Here is a 365-nt window from a genome sequence, read left to right as displayed (position 1 = left end):
TCCCTCATAACTCTCTGACTCTACCTCATAATCTATTAACAACTCTCCTTCATAAGCCTTCAGCAACTCTCCCTCATAACCCATTAACAACTCTCAGCGCCAGAGTCAGAATATTGGAATGGGGGGTAAAGGTGGGTCATGAATACGGGGGGGGGGGGGGCATGGCACTCACGTGATCAGATCGCGGTAACAAGTCTCGGGTCGAAGGCAGCGGCATTTACCTGCGAGAGAGAGAAAAAAAATCACAATTTTAAGAAATGGCCAACGTTGTGCGGTGAAATATCGACATATTGAAACCGCCGAGCCAATCTCGAATGCATGAGAGGCCGGGCCCACCAAAAAAGAAGTGTCATTTAATTTTCATT

This window comes from Penaeus monodon, chromosome 19 (assembly GCF_015228065.2).
Source record: "Penaeus monodon isolate SGIC_2016 chromosome 19, NSTDA_Pmon_1, whole genome shotgun sequence".
Lineage (NCBI taxonomy): Eukaryota > Metazoa > Arthropoda > Malacostraca > Decapoda > Penaeidae > Penaeus > Penaeus monodon.
The sequence above is the reverse complement of the archived record's forward strand: the minus strand, read 5'-3'. Positions refer to the sequence as shown.